The 17,481-nt window shown below is 45.1% G+C and overlaps 1 long non-coding RNA gene across 2 annotated transcripts in view; it reads left to right on the top strand.

The window, feature by feature from the left end:
* LOC137624439 (uncharacterized) overlaps positions 1-17,481 on the top strand; it is a 63,139-nt gene that overhangs the window by 21,899 nt on the left and 23,759 nt on the right. For both annotated transcript variants that reach the window (XR_011040733.1, XR_011040732.1), the window contains exon 2: positions 11,168-11,271. This is a non-coding gene — a long non-coding RNA (uncharacterized lncRNA). The remainder of the gene's footprint in view (positions 1-11,167; positions 11,272-17,481) is intronic.

Genomic DNA, 17,481 nt, shown 5'->3' with positions numbered 1-17,481 from the left:
TAGCGGTCAGGACCATCAAGTGGATGGAAGAACTCTCGACAGCTCTTAACAGCCCGATTTATCCTAAGGGAGAAAAACGGGGGTGGCAGACAAGCTGACCTTGAAGCAATACATAGTTGGGTCAGAAAGGTCTTTTATGTCCTCAGATAGTGATGTAGATCCTGACTCTGTGGGGTTCCTGACCATAGACCGCTTTACACCATCCCTCACCTTAACAAAAAGCTCCCTGTCTACTGCTCTCCATTCCTGGATTCAGCATTAACATTTGAGCATGTGGTCTACCGTCCATGGAACAGTCTCGACACACACTTTTCTTTCAATTTACCTTTTTCAATATTAATCTTACCCGATAATCATGTAGCTGTCAACTCCGTTGCCCGACAGAATTCTACGGAAGGGATACGCCAGCGATCGCTATACAAGAGGGGGGTATACTCACAAGCGCCACCTGTGGCCAGGTACTGCAGTACTTCTTGTTGACACCACCTCAATTTTTCCTCTGTCGTGCCTCCGGCTAGACCTACATGGATACGCTGTTGATTCTGGAGTTTTTTGCTCACGATTTGGTGATGTATTTGCTCTAGAGTTTAGCTTTCGCTATTCAGGAAGTTTTATCATTAGCTTAGCTAGCTTTTGGAATTAATTTGATTAATTATGGTGATGAAGAGAGTATGAACTCTCTTTCACTTTTAAATGGCCGACCCTTCCCTTAGACGGAAGTGTTGGTGTCTAAGAGAGTATAGACTCTCTTTCTTAATTTTGCTTAACAAAAGTTATAGATTTATTTTATATCTCTCCGCCTTTTATAGGCCTCTTCGATTAACTTCCTTTTATTATAAACTTATTAAAATTAATTTTTATATTTGTTTATATTCGACCTTTCCTAATAGTAGGCGGTCTTTTCTTGGTACCGAAGTTAATTAACATTGAGCCCGTCATTTCGGTTTTACCTGTTAACATATTATGCTATTTTAATGTTTTTGAAAGAATTTCTTTGATAGTCTCGTACTGTTTTCAAAGTTGAACTAACGTTTTGTTTTGTCTCTGCAGTTGTTGACGTTCAGAACGTTCAACTTGCGCTCTATCGTTACGATAGAAAGAGAATTTTCACGGTGTCACGTTGCAGTAAGAGTAAACCGTTTCTAGCGTTTTGTTCATTCTTTCTTAGCTTAATGGTTTTAATTCTAATAAAGGAACTTTTTATTTGGGAAATCTTTCAGTTTTTTTCCTTTAACAATAATATGTTTTAACGATATATATGATTGGGCTCTTCTCTCAGGTTCTAAGTCAAGAGAGAGAGAGAGAGATAGAGACCGAGGGAGAGAGAGGAGGATAAACGTTTCGTTCAAGCGAGTAACGTTGTTATCGTTTTTGCTCTTCTCCCTAGTCTCTTTAGGGGAAGAAGGTAAACGTTTATAGAGTTTTATTCTTGTTCTCAAGCTTTATGCGGTGAGAGATTTTAAACGTAGTTTATTTGATCTAGTGTTTAGTCTCTTTCCAGCCACTGAATTATTTATCTTTCATTAGATTTTTCTGTTACATTGTAATTCTGTTTTCGCAATTACTAACTTTTAAGGAAGGATAGAATTGCGTGTTTCAGGTACAAACCACTTAAAGTTTCGAGTTCAGTGAAATAAGTGCAAACAGAAAATCAAAAGTGATAAGTGATTAGCGCAAAGTGTTACAGTGTTGCGTTCGAGGGTTCGTCTGTTCGTGCCAGTTGTTCGCCTAGTCTGGGACCTCTTACAAGCTCCCAAGCCCAGGGGAGAAGTAATGTCGAAGGACTTATGGGTTCAGCAGGCCTTGATCGACGAACAGACGTTTTCCCTCCGTGGTTTCGGGTGTATCTACACACGTTGCCGACGTGATCACCCCACCCACACAAAGACGAGAGAGCCCTTTTATTCCTCGTCTGCGGAAGAGGTTTCTCGCAGAAACCATGGACCAAATCTTGCAGCTTTTAAGTGCAAGTCGGTCCCTTCCGCACAAGTCCAACTCCTAGGTGTAGCCATTAGCCCTGGGTCAGTTTGGACTTGCTGCAGTACGACAACTGCACACCTCCCAGAGAGGCAAGGTGGTATCGTAACAGGCAGTAGCTCCGTCTGTTGCCGCACCAGCTGTTTTAGACCCTCAGTCTCAACGGACAGTAGCTCCGTTTGTTGTTGTCTTTCTTAAACTCTAGTGGTCTATACTGCAGACAATGCAGTCTCAGCTTGCGGTGTTGATGCAGGAGTTTCAGGCAGAGAAGGTTAATACACCTCCTCCTGCGAACGCTCCTCCCCCTCTGCGCAGTACAATCTGCCAGACGTATGAGGTTGAGGTTCCTCTAGCTACCTCCATGCGTGAGCTGCCGCGTTGGGAGTTGCCAGATACCAGCGCTGTGCAGCAACCTCCACTTTCCTTGAGGCTGGAGCCTCTTACCACGCAGCAACCTCCTCAACAATGGGGGCAGGAGCCTTATGCCTTACAACCTCCTCTTCCCTTGAGACAAGAGTTTCTTGCAGTAAGACCATCCTCGAGGCAGCAACCTCTTGAGGTACGACAACCTCTACCGTCCTTGAGGCAGCCACCTCAGCTCTCGCAGCTGCAACCTCAACTCTCGAGGCAAGCACCTCAAGAACCTCAACTCGTGAGACAGGAGCCGCGTTCTGCGCAGCCGCCACCTCAACTCTCGCAGCTCACACCTCAAGAACCTCAACTCGTGAGTCAAGAGCCTCTCTCTGCGCAGCCACCTCAACCCTTGAGGCAAGCGCAACTCTTGAGGCAGGAACCTCATGCTATGAGTCAGCCACCTCAACGCATGCATCTGCCACTTTCTCCTCAGCTTGAGCCTCTTCCCATTCAACTTTGAAATAACAAATGACAATAATAACACCTCATTACTTTCATAACTTGCATTTGTAAAACATATACATGTATGCCTACACAAACATTATGATAATGGAGGTTATTCGTATTACTTAAAAAAAAAAAAAAAAAAAAAAAAATATATATGTATTCCTTGCAATATATTTTTAACAAAATCGCAAAAATATGGCAAAAATATCTTCAAAACAAAAATGAATCATGAGTTATGAATGTTGATATTAAAACCCCATGCAAGCATGCATGAAGTAATGCAGTGTTGCCAACAGGGCGAGTTTCCCTTTCCTGAGGTGAAGTAGATTATAGTACGTATATTTAGTGCAGCTTAATTCTACGATTATCATGCCGGCTATCAAATTCATCAATCTAGCACTGGTCATGGAATTTCTGAGAAATGTTACACGCCATGCAACATGCTCTGCTTACCTTACAGCATGCTCTGCATACAGCATGCTCTGCATACCTTACCGCATGCTTCTCAGTCACACATCTTTGGTTGTTGCCAACTCACTAGACTGTCAAGCAGTTTCATAACGTTGCCTTCTAGTCTGCTGCTTTTGCACCAGTGAAACCCTCACTGAGAGAACTTAGCCTTTCTCGGATATGGTCCCTGTAGATGAGAAAGTGCTTTTCTCCCTCCTTCTGATATTCCCTTGAGGACTCTGTCATTTGGAGAGGAGCCTTTAGCTGCGTAGCCTCCTATGGACTTTTATTTAAGCATAACATGCTTCCAGGGAAGGTAATGGTTCCACTTCAGTCGCTAACCCCGTCTGTTACCACACCTGCTCCCATAGACCTTGAGCTGTGTTGCAAGACATGCAGTCCAAGCTTAGTCCTTGTTAGAGGATTTTTTGTTTACGGAGTCAGTGTGTCACTGGGAAGACGTTCAACAACCAGCAGAAGTGACTTGTTGTGACGCAGTGCGGCAACCTCAGCAACCCGATAAGGAGTTGTCTGTACGACCCAGACAGTCTAGACCAGGGGTTCTCAACCTTCTTGGCCCATGCACCCCTTTCACCATTTACAATGATGTCATTCCCCCCCCCCACCCCACTTCCCGTCTTTTCCAAAAGTTGTCTCAAAAATTGCATTGTATATAATATGCAAATATCACTAAAAATCCTTTATTTTTTTTCTTTTCAAACTGAATTATACATTTACAGTTTTACATGGATTATTTGTATAATGGAATATTACAAATTATATGCAAATTGAAAATATCGATGGATACATAAAACTTGAACGAAAGTAAAATAGTTTTTTTTTTAAATTTATAATTACTACTTAACAGGCCAAACTGAAGCTGATGCAATTATTTTTATTCAGAAGATTACATTTCATCGATTGACGAAACCTGCGATTGTTTTTTTTTTAGCCAATTCTGGGATACCCGGATGAGTGCTTGAAAGGCCACAACGCAGGTAATTTTCTACCTCTAATCTACTGTGATGCTTCGTTTTAATTTGTAACAGAGTTGAAAAGCCTGACTCACAAAGATATGTCGATACAAACTGAAGCAATACACGGATAGCCATTTCTGCCACTTTTGGGTAGGAATCGCACATCAGAGGCCAAAATTCTGTTATTGATTTATCATCGAACATATCTTTTACACCCAAATAACTTTTTAACTCCAAAAACTCATCTTAACAATCATCAGGAACTTTTTCAACCGACAGTTTGAATGGATTTCTCACTAAATCCAACTAATCACTAAGTTCGTGAAAATATCGTCTGAATTAATTTTCCAGTGCTGTCAAATGCTACAAAATTTATTTTTTTGCAAATTGTGGAAGGACCTTGTCTTCACCACAAACATCAAGAATGGATGACAGTTTCTCATACATGGCTACATTTTCTGCATTTACCATTTTCTTCTAATTTTCATGCTTGCTCATGAAAGCTTCCAAGGCATCTACGAATTCTATAATGTCTGTATTCCTTCCTTGCATCTGAAGATTCAGTTTATTCAGTTGCTCAATTATATCAACCAAATAGGCAAGACGCATGATCCATTCCTCATCCCTCAGCCAGGCAGGAAATTCTGTTTTACCTTGCACTTCAAAAACCAATTTGAGCTCATCTCTAAACTGAAATACTCGCTCAGTTACATTTCCTCTTGAACCCCAACGAACATTTGTGTGAAAAAGAAGCGAATGATGGGTTGCATCCATATCAGTACATAACTGCTTGAAAAGTCGTGAGTTGAGAGCCCCTCCTTTGACGAAATTTACAATTTTAATTGTTTGATCCAAAACCTAATCTAGCGGAGCAGGAAGTGCTTTTGAGGCTAGTGTCTGACGATGGCTCATATAATAAATGCCTTTCACTTTTGGAGCTCGCTTTTTCACACATACTTGGAATTCTTATTTTGTCCCTAACATGCCTGGTGCTCCATCTGTACAACACCCACTGATATTATCCCACGAAAGATTTTCTGATTCAAAAAAAGATGAAACCTTCTCCAAAACATCAGAGGCTTTGGTATAACAAAAGAGAAATCCTCTTTAAATGAACTTGAGTGAACATACCTTGCAAACACCATCAACTGGGAACATGATGCCACATCAGTTGATTCATCAAGTTTAATTGAAAATAAGCTAAATGCTGAAGACTTTATCTCCTGCACAACTTGATCCATGATATTAGCTTCTCAGTTATTTATAGTCCAGGAGTTCCCAACCTTGGAGTTGCCAAGTAATTTTCTTGGGACCTACTTAATTCCCTAGCCATCTGTCTCTTCCTCAGTACCTTTTCCAATCCTAGGATTAACTTGGGTGGTCACTTGTATATTACTGTCTAATCCATTTTTCCTGGGCCAGCACATGATATAATCCCAGCCCACGTGACAGGCCAGTTACGCCAAAGCCTATAATTGCTCTCCTCGACCATAAACTTACTTCTGTCACAATTCACCCCCTGAAAGCCCAAAATTCACCCCTGGGGGTGAATTTCACCCCCATTGAGAACCTCTGGTCTAGACAGCTTCGGGTTGTCACTGTACTTCCTCGCTTCCCCATGGTTGACAGTTCACAGACTGTGCAGCAGTACCATGATCTTGTGTCCGGCTCCGTCAGACGACTGGCTTTTAAGAGCTCCCACAAGTCGTCGCTGTCTGGAGATTCTCAGATGGACTATGGATCTGACCAAGGAACTGGGCCTCCTGGTCAATTTTGAGGAGTCCCAGCTCGTCCCATCCCAGACCATTGTCTACCTGGGTATGGATCTTCAGAGTCGAGCTTTTCGGGCTTTTCCGTCGGCCCCAAGGATCTTCCAAGCCCTAGAATGCATCCAGAGCATGCTGAGAAGGAACCGATGCTCAGTCAGGTAGTGGATGAGTCTAACAGGGACACTTTCATCGCTGGCCCTGTTCATCGTGTTAGGGAGACTCCACCTCCGCCCCCTTCAGTATCATCTAGCTGCTCACTGGATAAAGGACATGACGCTAGAGACGGTCTCAGTTCCTGTTTCCGAAGAGAGGAGGTCTTCTCTCGCGTGGTGTAAGAACAGCTTTCTTCTCAAGGAAGTCTACCTTTGGCTGTTCAGAAACCCGACCGCCGTCTCCTCTCGGACGCATCAGACACGGGCTGGGGTGCGACTTTGGACGGACAGGAATGCTCGGGAACATGGAATCAGGAGCAAAGGACACTTCACATCAATTGCAAGGAGTTGTTGGCGGTTCTTCTGGCCTTGATAAACTTCAAGTCCCTCCAGCTTAACAAGGTGGTGGAGGTGGACTCTGACAACACCACAGCCCTGGCTTACATCTCCAAGCAGGGAGGGACTCTTTCGTGGAAGTTGTTCTAGATCGCAAGGGACCTCCTCATCTGGTCAAAAGATCGAAAGCTCACGCTGGTAACGAGGTTCATTCAGGGCGGTATGAATGTCATGGCAGATCGCCTCAGCCGGAAGGGTCAGGTCATCCCCACAGAGTGGACCCTTCACAAGAATGTTTGCAGCAGACTTTGGGCCCTGTGGGGTCAGCCAACCATAGATCTGTTCGCTACCTCGATAACCTAGAGACTCCTGTTGTATTGTTCTCCGATTCCAGACCCAGCAGCAGTTCACGTGGATGCTTTTCTGCTGGATTGGTCCCATCTCGACCTGTATGCATTCCCGCCGTTCAAGATTGTCAACAGGGTACTTCAGAAGTTCTCCTCTCGCAAAGGGACACGGCTGACGTTGGTTGGCTCCGCTCTGGCCCGCGAGAGAATGGTTCATAGAGGTACTGCAATGGCTGGTCGACATTCCCAGGACTCTTCCTCTAGGAGTGAACCTTCTACGTCAACCTCACGTAAAGAAGGTACACCCAAACCTCCACGCTCTTCGTCTGACTGCCTTCAGACTTTCGAAAGACTCTCAAGAGCTAGGGGCTTTTCGAAGGAGGCAGCCAGAGCGATTGCCAGAGCAAGGAGAACATCCACTCTCAGAGTCTATCAGTCTCAAGGGGAAGTCTTCCGAAGCTGGTACAAGACCAATGCAGTTTCCTCAACCAGTACCACTGTAACCCAGATTGCTGACTTCCTGTTACATCTAAGGAAAGTAAGATCCCTTTCAGCTCCTACGATCAAGGGTTACAGAAGTATGTTGGCAGCGGTTTTCCGCCACAGAGGCTTGGATCTTTCCACCAACAAAGATCTACAGGACCTCCCTAGGTCTTTTGAGACCTCAAAGGAACGTCGGTTGTCCACTCCAGGCTGGAATCTAGACGTGGTCCTAAGGTTCCTTATGTCATCAAGATTTGAACCTCTCCAATCAGCCTCTTTTTAGGACCTCACATTAAAAACTCTTTTCCTCGTGTGCTTGACAACAGCTAAAAGAGTAAGTGAGATCCACGCCTTCAGCAGGATCATAGTTTTCACATCTGAAACGGCTACATGTTCCTTGCAGCTCGGTTTTTGCTAAACGAGCTTCCTTCACGTCCTTGGCCTAAGTCGTTCGAGATCCCAAGCCTGTCCAACTTGGTGGGGAATGAACTGGAGAGAGTACTTTGCCCAGTTAGAGCTCTTAGGTACTATCTAAAAAGGTCTTGACCTTTACGAGGACAATCAGAAGCCTTATGGTGTGCTATCAAGAAGCCTTCTTTTCCAAGGTCTAAGAACTCAGTTTCTTACTATTCAGGCTTCTGATTAGGGAAGCACATTCTCATCTGAAGGAAGAAGACCTTGCTTTGCTGAAGGTAAGGACACATGAAGTGAGAGCTGTGGCTACTTCAGTGGCCTTCAAACAGAACCGTTCTCTGCAGAGTGTTATGGATGCAACCTATTGGAGAAGCAAGTCAGTGTTCGCATCATTCTATCTCAAAGATGTCCAGTCTCTTTACGAGTACTGCTACACCCTGGGACCATTCGTAGCAACGAATGCAGTAGTAGGCGGGGGCTCAGCCACTACATTCCCATAATCCCATAACCTTTTAACCTTTCTCTTGAATACTTTTTATGGGTTGTACGGTCGGCTAAGAAGCCTTCCACATCCTTGTTGATTTGGCGGGTGGTCAATTCTTTCTTGAGAAGCGCCGAGGTTAAAGGTTGTGATGAGGTCCTTTAGTATGGGTTGCAGCCCTTGATACTTCAGCACCTTAGAGTTGTTCAGCCTCCTAAGAGGAACGCTGCGCTCAGTAAGGAAGACGAACTTATTTAAGGCAGAGTAATGGCTCAAGTCGACTTCCTTACCAGGTACTTATAATTTCATTGTTATTTTGAATAACTGATAATATGAAATACGGGATACTTAGCTTCTTGATATACATGTACACTGGTCTTCACCCACCTCCCTGGGTGTGAATCAGCTACATGATTATCGGGTAAGATTAATATTGAAAAATGTTATTTTCATTAGTAAAATAAATTTTTGAATATACTTACCCGATAATCATGATTTAATTGACCCACCCTTCCTCCCCATAGAACCAGTGGACCGAGGAAAAATTGAGGTGGTGTCAACAAGAAGTACTGCAGTACCTGGCCACAGGTGGCGCTTGTGAGTACACCCCCCTCTTGTATAGCGATCGCTGGCGTATCCCTTCCGTAGAATTCTGTCGGGCAACGGAGTTGACAGCTACATGATTATCGGGTAAGTATATTCAAAAATTTATTTTACTAATGAAAATAACATTTTAAGAATGGTGCTAAAGAAGGTCCTAGTGTCTCATAATGTAGTTACAACTCTTGTAGCTCCATTGTGGCCTCACATGGGGTGGTACACAGATCTATTTCACCTCTTAGCAGAAATACCGAGGGAGCTTCTGTCACGACCTGCTATGCCAACCGCACATCAGAATTTACCACGGTGCGGTGGAGTCTTTACATCTTTGCATGTGGAAGTTATCCAGCATCTCCTCTCTTTTCTTGAGAGACAGGACAACAGATGTCATGGTACCTCAACAAAACCCCAGCTGCAGTGTGTCAGGCCAAGTGGGTGGTCTTTTGTGGTTGGTGTCGTTGCAGGGTTAGCCATCCTCTCAGAGCCTCTGTACCCATAGTCGCTGATTTTTTGCTTTACTTTCATAAGGAGAAACTACTCTGTTTCTGTGGTGAAACGATATCACTCGGCCTTGAGCAATGTCTTTAAACCTAATGGTGTAGATATTTCTTCTTCGGAAGATCTTTCTATGCTCTCATGGTGCTTGGAGCAGTCTGGCCCTCAAGTAGAGATATGCCCATCATCTTAGAATGTGATCAAGGTCTTGCGTTCCCTGAAGACGGCCCCTTGTAAGCCTTTGAAACAAGCATCATAGAGGTATCTGACTGTAAAGACAGTGTTTCCAGAAATATTTTGAAGACAGTTATTTACACAGTTACTAGACAGGAACTAAGTATAGGGTATTAAATAAAAGTATTATTTTGGGACTTTAGATTTCCTATGGCTTCACTGCCTCAACCCCATCCAAGTGCAGGAGTCAGACATTGTCATTTCAGTACTTCCCTGATGTTGCTATACAAGCTCTCCCTCTTGCTCCACTAATTAGTGATGTCAAGAGGTTAGGAGATTAATTTCGACATCAAGACAAAAGCAAATACAGTGTACCGATGCCATGTTTTTGCCATTAGCAGCTAGATTGTCTTATGCTGTACTAGAGGCCTAGGTATAAGCCTATTGAAAGGAGAGAAAACAGGTTTTTTTTATAGTTTTTGGAGTGTATACATTGATGTCAGTGAAGCTTTGCATGGGAAGAACTATGAACATCAGGTGAGTATAGAAATAACTAATTTTATTAAAATTTTGTTACTTACACATGATAGTGTATTTGAAATACTTACCCATACATCATTATTCCAGGATTTATTTAGAAAATCTTGGAAAATTTTGTTAGCATCAAGAATGGATATAAAACACTTTTGTATCACACAAAATTTATTTTCAATTTCACATCAGTAAATCATGAAATTGCTAGGTATAACATTAGTTAACAAATACCTATCATACATGTAAAAAATACTTGATAATCACTTTAAAATCCTAATACAGTCCTGTCATACCTTATTTACATTTTTTTTTTCATAATTTATGTACAGTTGTGTATTAGTTATCTCCATTATTGAAGAATTATGATTTGTAAAACTATAATTACTGTCATAGACTGCTATGTACAGATAAGCTATGTACTGTATACAGAATTTAATATATGGATTATGAAATGCTTTGTATATCGCTAAAACTGTAAATTCCGATGCCACAGGGCACCTTGTGTTTGCATACTGAACTAGAATCTGCCTAAAACAATTGCCCTGTAACTCCAAAACATCTATGTTATTTTAAGTAGTAAATGCCTGAACTAATGAGCTTAGCTCCTTGAACCATAACTGGAGTATCGTATCTGGTTTAGTACTCTCTTGCTTGACATTTGTATTTTGTTTTGGCCATCCCTATCAGCATATCATTGTGAATTGTTTTAAGCTTCATGCTAGTATGAGAATAAATCAGAGATTTTACGACATTACCGTTATAATTCTAATTTTACAGATTTAATTGTTTAGAACTATGAAGGTTTAAAATAAGTGTTTCTGATAATACAGACTTGCAATAGCCTTATTTAATTTTTTTCTTATTACCCAGTTTTTCTTGTTTACAGTATTAAATTCCAAACTCTACAGTTGTTATCAAAAGTGTTTGAAGGCCATTTTAGTTTAACAATGCATTTTTTTATTTCATGTTGCCATCAAGAAAAGGTTTCAAGTAGCTTAACCAAGAATAAGGTATACTGATTGATGAATTTAGTCTTAAATTACCAGGTGATGAATTGGAAAAGGATGGTTTTTCCTTGAGATAATTCATATGAATTTACCCGATTTTTACCTTTTAGGTTTAGAGTTACATTCTCAAAGGTAGAAAAATGACTGTTGGTTCCAGCCTATTTCCTGGTTTTGTAGTACCGGTACCGTGTTACTTATGCAGTTTATAGACAAGGTAATATCTTGATGATTTCTAGTTTTTCAATATTAAACTTACCCGATAATCATGTAGCTGTCAACTCCGTTGCCCGACAGAATTCTACGGGAGGGATACGCCAGCTGTCACAATACTAGAAGGGGGTGTACTCACCAGCGCCACCTGTGGCCAGGTACTACAGTACTTCCTGTTGACACCTCCTCAATTTTTCCTCTGTCGTGCTTCCGGCAAGACGTTCTGGGATACGCTTATGATCTTGGAGTATTTTCACGGCTTTTGGTGAAGTATTTCTCTCAGATTTCGGCTGTCGCTTTACTGGAAAACTTCTATATTAGCTTAGATAGCTATTATTTAGTTCTGATTAATGGTTAACGATCTTTTTGCTTGATTTGGAATCCCCACTTGGCTAACTCTTTGATTCAAGATGTCTGACATTTCACAAGCCCCAACCCATAGACGATGTAGGTCTTGTAATAGGCGTATTCCGAAGGCCTCGGTAGATCCTCACACCGCTTGTTCTGACTGTAGGGAAACTCCCTGTCAGTTGGAAGATCGATGTGAGGAATGCGCCGGACTTTCGGAACTTGATTTTGTCCGATTTCTTAAGTATTCAACCAAGTTAGAGAGAGAGAGAGTTAGGAGAAGTTCTTCTCGCTCTTCACTTTTTTCCTCACCTCATGATCCCCTACCTTTTCCTCCCCCTGTAGTGGCTACCCCCGAACCTACTATTTGCCCTCAACCTGATATGTCTGTTGTTTTGCGTGCCATTCAGGCTTTAGGTGACAAAGTGGAGTCGGTGGTTAGTGATCATAAGTCTCTTATGGCCGAAGTCAAGGAACTTAAGGTCAAGAGTGCAGTGGGTGGTGATAGTGCCAGTGCTGTGACGAGTGCTAGTGTCAGTGCAGTGCCAAGTGCTAGTGTCAGTGTCAGTGTGGTGCGTGAGGGTGCTTCTGTGCGTGCCAGTCGTCCTCCCAGTCCGGGACCTCTTGCAAGCTCCCAAGCCCAGGGGAGAAGCAATGTCGAAGGGCAAAAGGGTTCGGCAGGCCTTGATCGGCGCACAGAAGTATCCTCGGTGGTTGCGGGCGTGTCTTCCAGAGACCGTCACTCCCACCCGCAGACGATTGAGCCCGTCTTTTACTCGTCTGCTGAAGAATTGTCAGGGAGGAAACGTTGGACTCAGGTCTCAAGACCTCTCAAACGCAGAGTCCAAACCTCAAGAGCTCTACAACCTGGCTGCAGTCATTGGATCAGCTCTGACTCACCGCAGTCATCAGTTGAAGGCACTCCTCCTAAGAGGAGTAAGGTGCTGCCGCAACAGATCTCTTCTGTTAAGGCTTTGCCTCAGCAGACCTTAGTGTCTGCCGACCCCAAGTTGACTCTTCTGCAGTCCATGCAGTCACAACTTGCGGTCTTGATGCGTGAGTGTCAGGCTGAGAAGGTTACACCTCCTCCTGCGATCGCTCCGCCTAACCGCAGTCCTGCCTGCCAGGCGTACGATGTTGAGGCTCCTCAGGATACCTTACCACGTTCTGAGTTTCCAGTTTCCGGTGGTGTGCAGCTACCTCCGCCTTCCTTAAGGCAACCTCAGCAATGGGAACAGGAAGCTTATACCTTACTTCCTCCGCTTCCACTTGCGGTTCCACCAGTGAGGCAACACTCTCTTGAGGTACAACAACCTCTCCCATCCATGAGGCAGACACCTCAGCTCTCGCTGCAGCGACCTCAACCCTCCTCAAGGCGAGAGCCTCAACACCTTAGCCTTGCGCCTCAGGAACCTCAACTCGCGAGACAAGTTATGCGTTCTGCGCAGCCTCTACCCCAACTCTCGCAGCTCACACCTCAGGAACCTCAACTCGTTCCTCAGGAACTTGCTACTGCGCATCCGCTCACCTTACAGCAAGCGCAACCCTTGAGGCAAGACACTCATGCCAGGACTCAGCCTCCTCCACCCATGCGCCTACCTTCTGCTACTGCTTTTGACCAGCCTTTGCAACCTGAGCCTCAGGTGTTCCCTCAACAGAGACTTGAGGAGGAAACCACAAGCGTTTTTGCTCCAGCTCGTGCAGATTCTGCTGTTCAGCATACCTTACCTCTCACTTCGCTACACTCTGGTGATGAGGTTTCTGATGATGAGGCTGCACACCTGGACCCCTCATCAGACGTGGATGAATCCAAGTCTTCTCCGCCTCCTATTGACTTTCGCAAGGTCTTGGCTCTTTTCAGAGAGGTATACCCAGACCATTTTGTCTCTGCTACCCCCCGCTCTCCGCCATCTGAGTTTTCGCTGGGTATGCAGCCAGCCAAGTCATCTTATACTAAGCTCGTCTTTGCAAGGTCCTCTAAGAGAGCGTTAAGAATTTTAGGGGAGTGGTTGCAGTCTAAGCAACAACTAGGAAAGACTTCCTTTATGTTTCCTCCGACTAAGCTCACTTCCAAAGCGGGCGTTTGGTATGCCACAGGAGAGGAACCAGGCTTGGGAGTACCTGCCTCTGCCCAGGCCGACTTCTCAAGCTTGGTAGACTCTCCTCGTAGAACAGCAATGAGGCGCTCTAAGGTTTGCTGGACCTTCTCCGATCTTGATCACTTCCTAAAGGGTGTATTTAGAGCATTTGAGATGTTCAATTTCCTAGACTGGTGCCTGGGGGCCCTTAGCAAGAAGACCTCCCCTGCGGACAAGGACTCAGCCATGCTCTTAATGTCCTGCATGGATAAGGCTATTAGGGATGGATCTGGCGAGCTTGCTTCGATGTTTGTGTCAGGAGTGCTTAAGAAAAGGGAGCAGCTTTGTTCATTCCTTTCCTCCAGCATCACACCTTGTCAAAGGTCTCAACTCCTTTTCGCTCCGCTCTCTAAGTTCCTGTTTCCTGAAGAGCTTGTTAAGGACTTGTCTGCGGCCCTGATACAAAAGGACACCCATGATCTTGTGGCCTCATCGGCTCGTAAGACTAAGGTTGCTACCTCAGTCCCCAGGACTTATCGCACCCCAGTGGCTGATACTCCTGCTACGAGGTTTATTCCGCCCTTTCGTGGTAGAGCCCCCAGCCGTGGAAGCTCCCGTCCAGACTCTTCCAGGAGCAAGTCTAGGAAAGGTTCCAAGGCTTCTAAAGGCAAAAACTGACTCTCCTCCTCTCCAGACAGCAGTAGGCGCCAGACTCAAGATCTTCTGGCAAGCCTGGGAAAAGAGAGGTGCAGACGCACAGTCTGTCAGTTGGCTGAGGGAGGGTTACAGGATACCATTCTGCCGCAAACCCCCTCTGACCACATCTTCCATCAACCTCTCTCCCAACTACAAAGAAAAGGACAAGAGGCTAGCGTTGCACCAGGAGGTGTCGCTCCTTTTACAGAAGAAGGCAGTGGTTATAGTCCGGGACCATCAATCCCCGGGCTTCTACAACCGTCTCTTTCTGGTGGCCAAGAAGACAGGAGGTTGGAGACCGGTGCTGGACGTCAGCGCGCTCAATGCTTATGTCACCAAGCAGACGTTCACGATGGAGACGACGAAGTCGGTCCTAGCAGCGGTCAGGCAGGAGGACTGGATGGTCTCGTTGGACCTGAAAGATGCTTACTTTCACGTTCCTATTCATCCAGACTCCCAACCTTTCCTGAGATTCGTTTTTGGAAAGGTTGTCTACCAATTCCAAGCCCTGTGTTTTGGCCTAAGCACAGCTCCTATGGTGTTTACGCATCTGATGAGGAATATAGCAAAATTCCTCCACTTATCGGACATCAGAGCCTCCCTTTACTTAGACGACTGGCTGTTGAGAGCCTCCACGAGTCGTTGCTGTCTGGAGAGTCTCAACTGGACTTTAGACTTGACCAAAGAACTGGGTCTGTTAGTCAATCTAGAAAAGTCCCAACTCATTCCCTCCCAATCCATTGTGTACCTGGGAATGGAGATTCGGAGTCAGGATTTTCGGGCTTTTCCATCGGCCCCAAGGATAAGCCAAGCCCTAGATTGCATCCTGAGCATGCTGAAGAGGAGCAGTTGCTCGGTGAGACAGTGGATGAGTCTCACAGGGACCCTTTCATCGTTGGCCCTGTTCGTCGAGCTAGGGAGACTCCACCTCCGCCCCCTTCAATTCCATCTTGCAGCTCATTGGGACAAGGGTTTGACTCTCGAAGCAGTCTCTATCCCAGTCACCGAAGAGATGAAGACCACTCTCTTGTGGTGGAAGACCAATCTCCTTCTCAGGGAGGGCCTATCGTTGGCGATTCAGACCCCCAATCTTCATCTCTTCTCGGATGCATCGGACTCGGGCTGGGGCGCGACCTTGAACGGACGGGAGTGCTCGGGAACGTGGAACGAGGAACAGGAAACGCTCCACATCAACTGCAAGGAGCTACTAGCAGTTCATTTAGCCCTATTGAACTTCAAGTCCCTCCTGCTAGGCAAGGTGGTGGAGGTGAACTCCGACAACACCACAGCCTTGGCTTACATCTCCAAGCAAGGAGGGACCCATTCGAGGAGCCTATACGAGATAGCAAGGGACCTCCTCATTTGGTCAAGAGGTCTAAACATCACCCTAGTTACGAGGTTCATTCAGGGCAACATGAACGTCTCAGCAGATCGCCTAAGCAGAAGGGATCAGGTCATCCCCACGGAATGGACCCTCCACAAGAGCGTGTGCAACAGACTTTGGACCTTGTGGGGTCAGCCGACAATAGATCTGTTTGCCACCTCCATGACCAAGAGACTTCCTTTGTACTGTTCCCCAGTTCCAGACCCAGCAGCAGTTCATGTGGATGCTTTTCTGCTGAACTGGTCCCATCTCGACCTTTACGCATTCCCACCGTTCAAGATCATAAACAAAGTCCTTCAGAAGTTCATCTCGCACGAAGGGACACGGCTGACGCTGGTTGCTCCCCTTTGGCCTGCAAGAGAATGGTTCACAGAGGTACTTCAATGGCTGGTCGACGTCCCCAGGACTCTCCCTCTAAGAGTGGACCTTCTACGTCAACCTCACGTAGACAGGTTGCACCCAAACCTCCACGCTCTTCGGCTGACTGCCTTCAGACTGTCGAAAGATTCGCTAGAGCTAGAGGCTTTTCGAAGGAGGCAGCCAGTGCGATTGCCAGAGCAAGGAGGATATCCACTCGTAGAGTCTACCAATCCAAGTGGGAAGTCTTCCGGAGCTGGTGTAGAGCCAATGCAGTTTCCTCTACCAATACCTCTGTGACCCAAATAGCTGACTTCCTATTACATCTTAGGAATGAGAGATCCCTTTCAGCTCCTACGATTAAAGGGTACAGGAGTATGTTGGCTTCAGTTCTCCGCCACAGAGGTTTGGACCTTTCTTCCAACAAGGACCTTCAAGACATCCTTAAGTCTTTTGAGACTACTAAGGAACGTCGTCTAACCACTCCAGGCTGGAATCTAGACGTAGTCTTAAGGTTCCTTATGTCACCTAGGTTCGAACCTCTCCAGTCAGCTTCCTTCAAGGACCTTACCCTCAAGACTCTTTTTCTCGTCTGCCTTGCAACAGCTAAGAGAGTCAGTGAGGTTCATGCCTTCAGCAAGAACATTGGATTCACATCCGAATCTGCAACATGTTCTTTACAGCTTGGATTCTTAGCTAAGAATGAACTTCCTTCACGTCCTTGGCCTAGATCGTTTGAGATACCTAGCCTCTCCAACATGGTAGGTAACGAGCTAGAAAGAGTTCTTTGCCCTGTCAGAGCTCTGAAATTTTATCTTAATAGGTCAAAACCTATTCGAGGACAATCAGAAGCCTTATGGTGTGCAATCAAGAACCCTTCGAGGCCCATGTCCAAGAATGGGGTTTCGTATTATATAAGGCTTCTGATTAGAGAAGCCCATTCTCACTTAAAGGAGGAAGACCTTGCTTTGCTGAAGGTAAGGACCCACGAAGTGAGAGCCGTAGCTACTTCGATGGCCTTTAATAAAAACCGTTCTCTGCAGAGCATAATGGATGCAACCTATTGGAGGAGCAAGTCAGTGTTTGCATCATTTTATCTTAAAGATGTCCAGTCTCTTTACGAGAACTGCTACACCCTGGGACCATTCGTAGCAGCGAGTGCAGTAGTAGGTGAGGGCTCAGCCACTACATTCCCTTAATCCCATAACCTTTTTTAACCTTTCTCTTGAATGCTTTTATTGTTGTTTTTATGGTTGTTACGGTAGGCTAAGAAGCCTTCCGCATCCTTTTGGTTTGGCGGGTGGTCAATTCATTCTTGAGAAGCGCCTGGGTTAGAGGTTGTGTAGAGGTC

The sequence above is a fragment of the Palaemon carinicauda genome, chromosome 31, assembly GCF_036898095.1.
Source record: "Palaemon carinicauda isolate YSFRI2023 chromosome 31, ASM3689809v2, whole genome shotgun sequence".
In the NCBI taxonomy this organism is placed as follows: domain Eukaryota; kingdom Metazoa; phylum Arthropoda; class Malacostraca; order Decapoda; family Palaemonidae; genus Palaemon; species Palaemon carinicauda.
This window is presented reverse-complemented; position numbering and strand designations above follow the sequence as displayed.